Raw genomic sequence first — 12,957 nt, 5'->3', positions numbered from 1 at the left:
TATTTTAAGAATGTGAAATGTCAGAATAATAGTAGAGAGAATTATTTAATTCAGCTTTTATTTATTTCATCACATTCCCAGTGGGTCAGAAGTTTACATACTGTCACGTCCTGACCATAGTAAGATGTTATTTTCTATGGTAGAGTAGGTCAGGGCGTGACAGGGGGTGTTTTGTGTTTTACTATGTTTTTTATTTCTGTTAGAAGGTTCTAGTTTTTGTATTTCTATGTTGGCTTGTTTGGGATGATCTCCAATTGGAGGCAGCTGGTCCTCATTGTCTCTAATTGGAGATCATATTTAAGTAGGGGTTTTACTTCCTGGGTTTTGTGGGTGATTATTTTTGAGTAGTGTTTGTTCTCCTCTGCGTCACGGTTTGTTGTTTTTGTCTATTCAGTTATTTTTATGTATTGCATGAGTTTCACAGAGTAAATAAAATGTGGAACTACACACACACTGCGCTTTGGTCCCCTCTTTACAACAACCGTGACACATACACTTAATTAGTATTTGGTAGAATTGCCTTTAAATTGTTTAACTTGGGTCAAACGTTTCAGGTAGCCTTCCATAAACTTCCCACAATAAGTTGGGTGAATTTTGGCCCATTCCTTCTGACAGAGCTGGTGTAACTGAGCCAGGTTTGTAGGCCTCCTTGCTCACACATGCTTTTTCAGTTCTGCCCAGAAATTTTCTATAGGGTTGAGGTCAAGGCTTTGTAATGGCCACTCCAATACCTTGACTTTGTTGTCCAACTTTGGAAGTATGCTTGCTTCATTGTCCATTTGGAAGATCCATTCTCGACCAAGCTTTAACTTCCTGACTGATGTCTTGAGATGTTGCTTCAATATATCCACATAATTTTCCTGCCCCATGATGCCATCTATTTTGTGAAGTGCACCAGTCTATCGTACAGCAAAGCACCCCCACAACATGATGCTGCCACCCCCGTGCTTCATGGTTGGGATGGTGTTATTCGGCTTGCAAGCCTCCCCATTTTTCCTCCAAACATAATGATGGTCATTATGGCCAAACAGTTCTATTTTTGTTTCATCAGACCAGAGGACATTTCTCCAAAAAGTATGATCTTTGTCCCCATGTTCAGTTGCAAACCATAGTCTGGCTTTTTTATGGAGGTTTTGGAGCAGTGGCTTCTTTCTTGCTGAGCGGCCTCTCAGGTTATGTCGATATAGGACTCGTTTTACTGTGGATATAGATACTTTTGCACCTGTTTCCTCCAGCATCTTCACAAGAGCCTTTGCTGTTGTTCTGGGATTGATTTGCACTTTTCGCACTAAAGTACGTTCATCTCTAGGAGACAGAACGCGTCTCCTTCCTGAGCGGTATGATGGCTGCATGGTCCCATGGTGTTTATACTTGCGTACTATTGTTTGTACAGATGAACGTGGTACCTTCAGGCTTTTGGAAATTGCTCCCAAGGATGAACCAGACTTGTGGAGGTCTACAATTATTGGCTGATTGGCTGATTTCTTTTGATTTTGCCATGATGTCAAGCAAAGAGGCACTGAGTTTGAAGGTAGGCCTTGAAATACATCCACAGGTACACCCCAATTGACTCAAATTATGCCCATCAGAAGCTTCTAAAGCCATGACATCATTTTCTGGAATTTTCTAAGCTGTTTAAAGGCACAGTCAACTTAGTGTATGTAAACTTCTGATCCACTGGAATTGTGATGCAGTGAATTACAAGTGAAATAATCTGTCTGGCAAAATTTTTGGAAAAATTACTTAATCAGGAAAGTTTATGGACATAGCTCAAGATTCAACTATGACAGTAGAAGTTTAGTTAATGAATTGATCTATGTGTAAAACACCTTTTGATTGGTGAGTTTATCAAGAGAATAGCTCTGGCTGTATCACACATGTACACACACACACCCACAAACAAAAAAATCACTAAATACTGCAGTGTATACACACACACACACACACACACACACACACACACACACACACACACACACACACACACACACACACACCTGCAGTATACACGCGCACACACACACACACACACACACACACACACACACACACACACACACACACACACACACACACACACACACACACACACACACACACACTAACTAAATACTACAGTGTATACACACACACACACACACTTCTGCAGTATACACGCACACACACACACACACACACTAAATACTGCAGTGACAGTCACAACAAGTTTACTGGTTCACATCTATCTTTAGGGCATATTCAGAATGTATTATACTGTAGGAAGTGGTGGCAAATAAGATTGTTTACACTCTTAGAAAGAAATTGCTATTTCGAACCCTATGAAGAACCGTTTTCAGTTCCAGGTAGAACCATTACCAAAGAGGGTAATGGAATCCAAAAGGATTCTACCTGGAACCAAAAAGGGTTTTACCTGGAACCAAAAATGATTCTCCTATGGGGACAGCAGAAGAACCCGTTTCAAACCCTTTTTTCTAATGGTGTAGCTTCATGGAGAAACCTCAAGGACTGACTTAAATATAAATTGCATTTAAATAGTTTTCATATTCATACAGTTTCACCATTGGTGTGCCTAATGAATGGCAAACCACTGAATGAATGCTGTTGTCAGTTCCACTGCACTACTGCATGTTGACTTCCAGTGCTCGGTCCTTGCTCTCCAGATTGTTTACCCTACACACTAACACTTGGGGAAAAGTGGCAAAAAATCTCCCTGGAAAGGGTTCAAGTACAGTGTCTCTTTCTATGACTCTGGGGACTTTATGTTCACATTCCAAGCTGTCTCTCTATCTCTGCCATCTAACATGACTCTAATCAATGTGAAGTGGGTCAAAGGAGCCTCTCTAATAATAGGCCAGGAACTCTCCCTGGGAGGGAAGCAGCCATGTAGCCTCCTCATGTACAGCCTTCCTGTTCCAACCATCCCTTTACCCGGCCCGGCACTTCCCTGCCCTGCTTGGCAGCAGCTAAAGTGAAGTTGCCATTGGCATGCCCAGGGATACTGGAATATTGGGGGGTGAGGTTGGGACTTCTCTCAGACACAGGCCAATAAAACATTCCAATATCAGTCTTATTCCCTAGACCCCTCAAACTCGACACTGGACCTCAAAGCCAGTTCCTCTCCATTTTTTTCATTATTCCCATCCAATCAGGGACTGATTTAGACCTGGGACACCAGGTGTGTGCAATTAATTATCAGGTAGAAAAGAAAACCAGCAGGGTCCGGACCTCGTAGGGTCAGAGTTGATTACTCATGCACTAGACCATACTGTATACTCCAGTGACATTTAATCACCATTTAAGAGGAATTAAGCCACTATTGCTACCTAAGATGTGGCCCATTTACTCTAATTAGGAGTTTTAGTTCTGGTGCCTGTATATTCCAAATATGCACCCACTTGTCAATGGCATGCTCCTCTAGTCACATGACATCATCCAGCTAATGAGTGTGTTTACCTGGCAGTGTGTACAGTGAAATATGAGAACCTGCATCCAGAATGTGCATTAAGCATCAACTACCGGGAGTCTTAATTGCAGACACATTATGTAACAAGCCGTTAATAGCAAGTCGTTTATCATGTTTACACATTCAATTAGGGGATATTAGGGTAGGAGCAAGTCATTATTTCATCAACATTTCCTACAGTAAGTTAGTCTGCAGCTGCTGTGTGACACAGGGTCAAAGTCTCCCACAGACTGTATAGAAGTCAGCTATGTTCCAATATCCACACTAGCATACTAGCCTACCACTTAGAAGGAAGAAATGCTTTGGCCATGAACTCTAAGTAGATAGTATTCTAGGGAAGGTATCGGAACACAGCCACGTCATGTTCTGTCCTTGAGGGTAAAAAAAAAAGAACTCCACCAAGGCCATGCTATTCAGCGTACCTTATAGACGTGGAGGGGAAGCCGCCACTCGGCGTCATCCACAAGCCGGCGGCCTGGGCTCTCATCCGTGTATGTGTGTGTGGGTAGCCTCCACTCTGTTCTATGTTGACAGCCTACTTTGGCTGGACTCAAGCCTGCCCGACGTTAAGGCTCCTCTCCGCCTGTCATTGGCTCAGCTCGGGCCACCTGCCAATCTGCCTGTGAGTGACAGGGAGAAAAAAAACACAGATGAGGAAAAGGAAAACACACACACCAACTGTCACTTTTACAGATACATTTACATATAAAGTTAATTAACTCGACCACGACAGAAAACTGATTACGTCTCAGAACAGACAGAAAAACACAAGAAGTTGAAAAATAACTAATTTTCCATCGGAGCTGAGTATAGGAGACGTTTCAGAAATTGATTTTTAATTCATCAATACGCGGTGGCCTTGAGCAGTGCGGGAGATAAATGATAAACAACTGATGTTGAATTTAAATGAAAAATCCCAACAGATTTAAATGATTTGACTGTTGTAGCTGACTGTGCATATTTACAAGAGACAATGACATGAAAGTTGTGGATAGAGCTTTGTAATAAGGTCATGTTCTCACACAGATTATATGGGATTTTTTGGGGGCCATTTGGACTGCTACAGGGGATTTGGGTAATGGTTGCATTTAGAAAGCCTGTGAGATCAAGCGCTCATTTGAAATCTCTGGCAGCTCATCGTTGCGTCATCATTTCTCTTGTGGCCCTTCAGGGCTTGAATATACATTTCAAACAGACTTCAGGAGGGCTCAGTCATGCCTGTATCTATTAGCGTGTTTTATATCTGCCAATCAAACCCTACAGAGTTGACACTATACACACTGAGCTACACTGCATGGGACCTGAACTGGACAACTGAACTGATCACTACAGCATTGCAGCCTTTGCACCTTGAATGAATTTCCCTCAGTGGGAAACTAAAACATTTGTAGTGCTTGTCTAATCAGACAAATTAACATGCTAATATTGCTGTTAAATAAACAAACAAAGCAACACCTGATTAAACCTATTCATTAATGAATATTGAAGGATTTTCTGCTCTATCGACTGGATATGTATTCGTTTAGCCATACGTGGATCCCTACAGGCATCTACTGAGTTGTAAATTAGTCACACTAGTGAGTTATGTTATCTCCTTTAATCAGAGACAGCGTCAGACATGATACTAGAGAATAAAATCGAAACATGACGAGGCACACTCACGTGTGCATGCTCCCTCCCTCCCTCCCTCGCTCGCTCGCTCACTCACTGACATACCCTGAGGTTTGGCATCTTGGCCGTGTCATAAAGACAACATCAAATGAAATCTTTCCACTCTAATAACAGCCTCCCCTGCACTGTCTCCAATCAGCTTCATCTGACAGCCAGAGCAGCCAGAGTCTGGCAAGCAGGAGACAGTGTCACAGTTCTTTCTTTTTACAGTTCATGTAATCGCTCCCTCGCACTATCAACATCAACCCTGCACAGCTCTCCTATCTCACAGTACAGCAGCCAGCATTCGAGCCTAACACTCTGGTGCTTTACAACCCTCTGATCTTGCTAATAGCTGGAAAGGTCAAAGCAGATCTTAGTAGAATGGTTGCTCAGGCTTATCAGTTGGATAGTCTCCCCCTCTTCCTTTTTAAAATCTTTCACATCTGACATTTAGGGCAAGGGGTTTCAAGGTCGGCTCAAACGTGGAAATCAAACAAACTTAGCAAAGAGCTTGGACTCAACCATCTCTCTATTTGCACAGGATTCATCCCCTGGGGTTTCCTTTAATGGTTGGTCGCCCCACTGTGGACCCGTTGCTGTGTTCCTCATCTGAGACGTGTCCGAGGCAGCTAAAGAGCAACATTTATCAGTCCAGCAGGTCTTGCTCATACTGATGCCTCCGGTGGTGGTCAGTGGTCACACACGGTGTCAGACCTCTCCGCAACTAAGGCATTAGGATGGAGTCAACTGAACTGTCTGGCTAAAATGGACCTTCGGGGCTCAGACTTTCATAGCGACAGGTTTAGTCATGACACTGGGGGTGCAAAGAAGTGACACCCGGTTCCCTTGACGACGTGGCTCTGATTGTCTCTGAACTCGCCACAACCCAAGCATTTGCAGCAGATGAGTGTCAGTGGTTATGATCATCTGATGACCAGAAATCCCGGCAGGAGCAGGCAAGAAGCCAACCATACGTCTGGGGAACAGAGAGGAGGGTAGAGGAAGGCAAAAGATCCAGAAAAGGCTGCAACCTGCAAACTTTCCTCCCTAACCAACAAATATGCAGTGTGTAGTCACTGCAGTCAGCAAAGGAGACAGGTTGTCATGTTGGTACCGCATTGTTTTTTTTGTGTGGAAGATGCAGCTGTTATTTGTTCAATGAAGGGATTTGTCACAAGCTACAACACTTCAACATGTCCATGTCTCCTTTCACTGTCAGTATGACACATGGTTCTTCTGAAGGTATTGAATTACAGGTAATAGATATACATTGGGCCTAGTAGGCTACTAAAAAAGCTTGAGTGCTGTGCTAAAGCAATGAATGACTATCTTATGAACAGTGCTTCTTAACAGCCACTCCATTGTGAAGGTGCTTTCTGGTTTTAAGGCTTCCAGGGGTAAGTCATAGTGCAGAAACAAAAGGGTCGATGTGAATGCAGATCGATTTGCTCACTGCAAAACTGCAGCCACATGGAAATGCTTTCCTTTGGCTCTCCTTAACAGCCTAGGTAAGCAATAATCACTCTACAGACATTAGTCAGTCCGACCAGTGCATTCCAACCACTAGGTAAACACAATGAGGTAAACAAGAGTGTTGGAGAGTGTATCTAAACCAAACAGTCTAAGAAGAGCCAGTCCCCCCCCCCCCTTCCTCTCCATGAGGGATAAAACAACATATGCTGACTTCAAGGCAATCCAAACGTTATTAGTCTTGGATGGACAATTGACAATCCTCAAGATGCTCAGCCCATTTGAGTTCAAGGGAGAAAGAGAGAGAGAGAGAGAGAGAGAGAGCTTCACTTAAGCACTTTCTCAGCTTGCGACCCTGTCAGTCTTTGAATTCAGTCTTGCCTTGCCCAACCCAACCCCATAACCCCCCCCCCCCAAATAGCTAACCTCAGGAGAAAACAAGGAGAGAGAATGTGTATGTGTGATAAAGAGAGAGAAAACAGAGCAAGCAAGAAAGAAAAAGAATGAGAAAGGGGAAAGCACTTACTTAGAGTTTTCCCAGCATGCTTTGTACCTGAAATCCACTGCACACACCCGCCCTCGCCCAAAAAGCACAATCAGATAGATTTAGGGTGGGAGTGACAACGAGAGAGAAATCTCATCGCTATTTCACGATTTTATGAGGAGAAAATGGCTCCCATTCGATGCAGGCCCCACTGTCCAAAGAGCAATTTTCTCTATATTATAAAGATGATGAGCCTCCCTGAACACAGAGCCAGGAGTGAGCGTGAATTTTTTCACTCTGGGGGAGAAAGATATATACACTGCTCAAAAAAATAAAGGGAACACTTAAACAACACAATGTAACTCCAAGTCAATCACACTTCTGTGAAATCAAACTGTCCACTTAGGAAGCAACACTGATTGACAATAAATTTCACATGCTGTTGTGCAAATGGAATAGACAACAGGTGAAAATTATAGGCAATTAGCAAGACACCCCCAATAAAGGAGTGGTTCTGCGGGTGGGGACCACAGACCACTTCTCAGTTCCTATGCTTCCTGGCTGATGTTTTGGTCACTTTTGAATGCTGGCAGTGCTTTCACTCTAGTGGTAGCATGAGACGGAGTCTACAACCCACACAAGTGGCTCAGGTAGTGCAGCTCATCCAGGATGGCACATCAATGCGAGCTGTGGCAAGAAGGTTTGCTGTGTCTGTCAGCGGAATGTCCAAAGCATGGAGGCGCTACCAGGAGACAGGCCAGTACATCAGGAGACGTGGAGGAGGCCGTAGGAGGGCAACAACCCAGCAGCAGGACTGCTACCTCCGCCTTTGTGCAAGGAGGAGCAGGAGGAGCACTGCCGGAGCCCTGCAAAATGACCTCCAGCAGTCCACAAATGTGCATGTGTCTGCTCAAACGGTCAGAAACAGACTCCATGAGGGTGGTATGAGGGCCCGACATCCACAGGTGGGGGTTGTGCTTACACCCCAACACCGTGCAGGACATTTGGCATTTGCCAGAGAACACCAAGATTGGCAAATTCGCCACTGGCGCCCTGTGCTCTTCACAGATGAAAGCAGGTTCACACTGAGCACATGTGACAGACGTGACAGAGTCTGGAGACGCCGTGGAGAACGTTCTGCTGCCTGCAACATCCTCCAGCATGACCGGTTTGGCGGTGGGTCAGTCATGGTGTGGGGTGGCATTTCTTTGGGGGGCCACACAACCCTCTATGTGCTCGCCAGAGGTAGCCTGACTGCCATTAGGTACCGAGATGAGATCCTCAGACCCCTTGTGAGACCATATGCTGGTGCGGTTGGCCCTGGGTTCCTCCTAATGCAAGATAATGCTAGACCTCATGTGGCTGGAGTGTGTCAGCAGTTCCTGCAAGAGGAAGGCATTGACGCTATGGACTGGCCCGCCCGTTCCCCAGACCTGAATCCAATTGAGCACATCTGGGACATCATGTCTCGCTCCATCCACCAACGCCACGTTGCACCACAGACTGTCCAGGAGTGGGAGGAGATCCCTCAGGAGACCATCCGCCACCTCATCAGGAGCATGCCCAGGCGTTGTAGGGAGTTCATACAGGCACGTGGAGGCCAAACACACTACTGAGCCTCATTTTGACTTGTTTTAAGGACATTACATCAAAGTTGGATCAGCCTGTAGTGTGGTTTTCCACTTTAATTTTGAGTGTGACTCCAAATCCAGACCTCCATGGGTTGATAAATTGTATTTCCATTGATTATTTTTGTGTGATTTTGTTGTCAGCACATTCAACTATGTAAAGAAAAAAGTATTTAATAAGATTATTTCATTCATTCAGATCTAGGATGTGTTATTTTAGTGTTCCCTTTATTTTTTTGAGCAGTGTATATAGAGAGAGTGAGACAGAGAGATACCTGGTGTATGAGTGATGGGCTATAAAAAACACCCCGCTTCAATCCAAATCACCCTGCTCTGGAGTGCAGAGGCAGAGCAGCCTGTACTTTCTTCCTATGGAGGTCAGAACGCAGCTGGGAGGGACGTATGTACACTGTCTGCCCTTTGCTGCCAGAGAAAGAAGCACTGCTTTCCCATGGATAGTAAAATAACCTGTGTGATGAATTGGAGTTGCAGAGGGCAGCGTCAATGGCCCAGCCTCCCATTTAGTTGAAATGTGAGCAAAGGTGGTTAAGTAAAGTCAAGGCAACATTACATTTAAAATACATTAAATGAAATGTCAATCAATCACACTAGCGGTTATGTAATAAAAATACACTACATGGCCAAAAGTATGGGGACATCTGCTCATTCCAAAATCATGGGCATTAATATGGAGTTGGTCCCCCCTTTGCTGCTATAATAGCTTCCACTCTTCTGGGAAGGCTTTCCACTAAATGTTATGATGGTGCCACATTGAAAGTCACTGAGCACTTCATTAAGGCAATTATATTGCCAATGTTTGTCTATGGAGATTGCATGGCTGTGTACTTGACCTGTCAGCAACGGGTGTGGCTGAAATAGCCGAATCCACTAATTTGAAGGGTAGTCAACATACATTTAATTTGCATAGAAAAACACATACAGGTTAACATGATGTTTGCCAATGGAAAATGTTAAAGACAAAGTCTGTCTGGTTTTGTATGGCAGGCCCAGCCTTGATTTACCATGAACAAATCCTGCTTAAGTTTACATTCATTGTTGGCTTCACCTGATAGCCTCTTTGATCGTGACTTTACCAAGTAATTTTATTTGCCTATGTCGAGAGGTTTAATTCAATCATGATTTGAAAGGAAATCATATTTATTCAAAGCTTTATTCTGAAAGGAGCCTAAGCTACAGTATTCGGAGGAAAACTTTGGAGAGTAAACTAGGGGAACTAGTTTAGCAATTCTATCATTTCTCAATTCCAATCCAGACGTGAGAGGAACAGCAAGCATGCTCAGATTTCTTTACACTTTCAAATTGCTGCCTCAACTCAACCTTGCATCTCCGTGGAGTGAATACAGAGTGTGCGTGTTTGTGTGTGTGTGTGTGTCTGTCTGTCTGTGATATGGGTGGATGGGTGAGAGATGAAATACACAGTGAAGAGGATGATCAATGCTACACAGTTTAACCCCACAGCACCGCATAAAACATGTACTTGATTACTGCCAGAAACATATGCCCTCGCTACATATCAAATATAATTAAAGCCATCAAGAGCCTCCAATAGGCATTGAATTGCAGGTGGAAGGCAGGGCCAATGAACCTCATTGCATAAGACAAGCGACAGACCTTGAGTCTCATTCTCCAATCAATTTATATCAACCACAGAGATATAATTCAATTAGTGCTGCACTCACAATGGCGTCGTCCAGTCGAGCCATATCTGCCTCAGTAAAGTGGGCTGGAGGCAGGTGACCTTGAGCTCATACACTCTTAGAGAAAAGTGTTCCAAAACTGTTCTTCGGCTGTCCCAATAGAAGAACCATTTTTGGTTTCAGGTAGAACCCTTTTTGATTTCAGGTATAACCCTTTTGGGTTCCATGAAGAAAGGGCTCTTCATGGAACCCAAAAGGGTTCTACCCGGAACCCAAAAGGGTTCTACCCGGAACCAAAAAAGCATTAATCAAAGGGTTCTCCTATGGGGACAGCCGAAGAAACATTTTAGATTCTAGATGACATCTTTTTTTCTAAGAGTGTAGGAAGACATGTCAGAAAATGCAGTGCAATGCTTCAAGAGGAATGTAGAAAAAGAAGGGGACATAGGGGAGGTAGAAAAGAGGAGAGAGAAAGCAGCGTGACGTTTGTTCGATCTCATGCCGCGGAATGTCGGGATAACTGGGTTGAGATGAGCCTTGTCAAACAAAGATGTGGTAGCTGCTATTTTAAGTGGTGGGGTGAAGATGGGAGTGAGGAATGCTTCCCCCCCTCCTGCTGTGTCTGGGAAGTGGGTGAGAAAGAAGGTAGAAGGCTTATCACACAATCACACTCCCTGTACAGGTAGGCTTACAACAGTAACAAGCACAGGCAGCCACCAAAGACAGACTCCACCACACTCCAGACAGTAGTAATCTCCACCAGCCAGTTTTGAAGACAAACTTTATTTGGTCACAGGCCAAAAATCAGATAACCCGAAAAGACCGTTTTAAATGTTAATCTGGGAGTGGCTGACACACAGTAATACGTGTTTCTGTGCACATCTTCAAAGTTATGCTAAGTAGTAATGTTAGTAGTAATGTTCACCTTTCCCTTTCAAGACGATTTGATACATGTGTCGCGGGCTCCTATACAATACAGGAACGATACGTGGACCGATGCACTCGTATCTTAAACGTGTGAATCGTCACATCTCTAGAAAATATACATTTGAATATAATACTTAATGACTGAAGAGACTGTGTCATTCACGGTTTGGGGCCATAAGTATCATGTCATTCAGATAGCTTATCCAATAAATACCATCAGTTTCTTGTAGTGGTGTTTATTATTTAATAAATCATTGAATCGACCTGCGTCACTGAGAGTAGTGTGCAGCCAGAAACCCCTTATTTGAGAACTGATTCAGAAGAAGCCTAAAATAATGTGTGTCACTGTCAAAGCCTCGTATCAATTTCTATCTCCTTCTTCCCCTCTTCAAAGAGAGCTCAGTGTCCTCCTGTGATTGATGTCAGATCCAATAAGGAAGCTGACGCAGAAAACCTCATCAAATTATACCCTGTCTTTTTGACAGGAAGTCGGCCTGGGTTCAAGATTTTACCTACTCCCCTGTAGGCATTAATTGATTTCTCCCGTCTGCCCTGACATGCCGTATTCATCTCAGATACTGAGAGATTTACACTGCTGCCAAAGAGTACCATCTAAGAGCACTTAATTGAATTACTGTCATACAGTCTTTAGTTAATTACCTTCCTAATAATGCACCACATTCCCTTGTCTGGGAGAGAGATGGTGCATTTAAGTACATGGAAGAACTGACTTCATACTATGAGGCAGAGGGAAGAAAGGGATTTGAAACCTCAATACCTTGTTAAATTGTTATCCTCCCCTGAATCTCTGACAGTCATTTTGCGAAGTGCAGCCACATCAGGACAGGCTAGTCAGTGGAACAGATTGTATTGCACAACTTCCTCCGAGTCCTAGCTATTTTTGCCAAGGTACATGTTCTGTCTACTTGAGAATGATGTAGCCTGGCGCCATTACCTTGTCTCGGTGAAGGGGAAATGGGTGGGAGGGGAAACAGTAAACTATTTACCGTTCTTAACAAGGCTGTCTATCATCAGATTGGTACATATTGGAAAGGAGGGCAGATTGTACAGAAATCCTTGGGCATGGCGAAATGTCAAGCACCCATAAGACGTTATGCCATATTTATTAGAAATTCAATCAAATAACGAAATAATACATACACATGTAAATATCGTCTACTGAGTCACGATGCAGACAGACGGTTGCCTTTTACAGGATATTAAATGTGTCACATTCTGACCAGTAAAGGGGTTATTTGTTATTGTAGTTTGGTCAGGACGTGGCAGGGGGTATTTGTTTTATGTGGTTCGGGGTGTGTGTTTATGTAGAGGGGTGTTTGGTTAGTGCTTTCCGGGGTTTTTGGGCTATGTTCTATGTTAGTATATTTCTATGTTCTAGTCTAGTCTTTTTAGTTCTATGTTTATTGATTTGGCCTTCAATTGGAGGCAGCTGTTCCTCGTTGCCTCTGATTGAAGGTCCTATATAGAGGGGTGTGTTTTGTTTGGGTTTTGTGGGAAGTTGTGATTGCATAGCTGTGTTTAGCCTGTAATCCTGTTCGTTCGATCGGTTTCTTGTTTTGTTACGTGTTCAATAAAGTTAGAGAGGCTGAAGAGGACCGGGAACGCTACAGGGGCACACGGCTGTCAAGGAAGCCAGAGAGGCAGCCCCAATAT

General features: G+C 43.8%; 1 long non-coding RNA gene across 1 annotated transcript in view; it reads right to left on the bottom strand.

The window, feature by feature from the left end:
- Window positions 1-12,957, bottom strand: part of LOC115205982 (uncharacterized) — a 137,074-nt gene that overhangs the window by 42,874 nt on the left and 81,243 nt on the right. The window contains exon 2 of the long non-coding RNA XR_003880721.1: window positions 3,886-4,083. This is a non-coding gene — a long non-coding RNA (uncharacterized LOC115205982). The remainder of the gene's footprint in view (window positions 1-3,885; window positions 4,084-12,957) is intronic.

This window comes from Salmo trutta, chromosome 13 (genome assembly GCF_901001165.1).
Source record: "Salmo trutta chromosome 13, fSalTru1.1, whole genome shotgun sequence".
Classification (NCBI taxonomy): Eukaryota; Metazoa; Chordata; class Actinopteri; order Salmoniformes; family Salmonidae; genus Salmo; species Salmo trutta.
Note: the sequence above shows the minus strand (reverse complement) of the source record. Positions and strands in the feature narration are given on the sequence as shown.